The sequence below is a fragment of the Penaeus monodon genome, chromosome 25, assembly GCF_015228065.2.
Source record: "Penaeus monodon isolate SGIC_2016 chromosome 25, NSTDA_Pmon_1, whole genome shotgun sequence".
NCBI lineage: Eukaryota > Metazoa > Arthropoda > Malacostraca > Decapoda > Penaeidae > Penaeus > Penaeus monodon.
Genome location: NC_051410.1, coordinates 18057660 through 18057881, shown reverse-complemented (window position 1 = coordinate 18057881; position 222 = coordinate 18057660).

Sequence of the window (222 nt, the reverse complement as noted above, 5' to 3'; positions counted from 1 at the left end):
GCAATGTCTTGGCTGGAAAATATATCACATTTATCCGAAGCAAGAAAAGAAACAAGACGCTATGCTGGCGTTTACAATGGATTTATTTACTAGTGTGTTCAGGCTTCTCACAGTCCATTAGTACACCAAAAGCAATATTCTAGTTCTTAATTCAGCGTTATCGCGATGACCTCCAGATGGCGATAAGGACAACAGCGTGATTGTTATGTGTGTGTCTGTCTT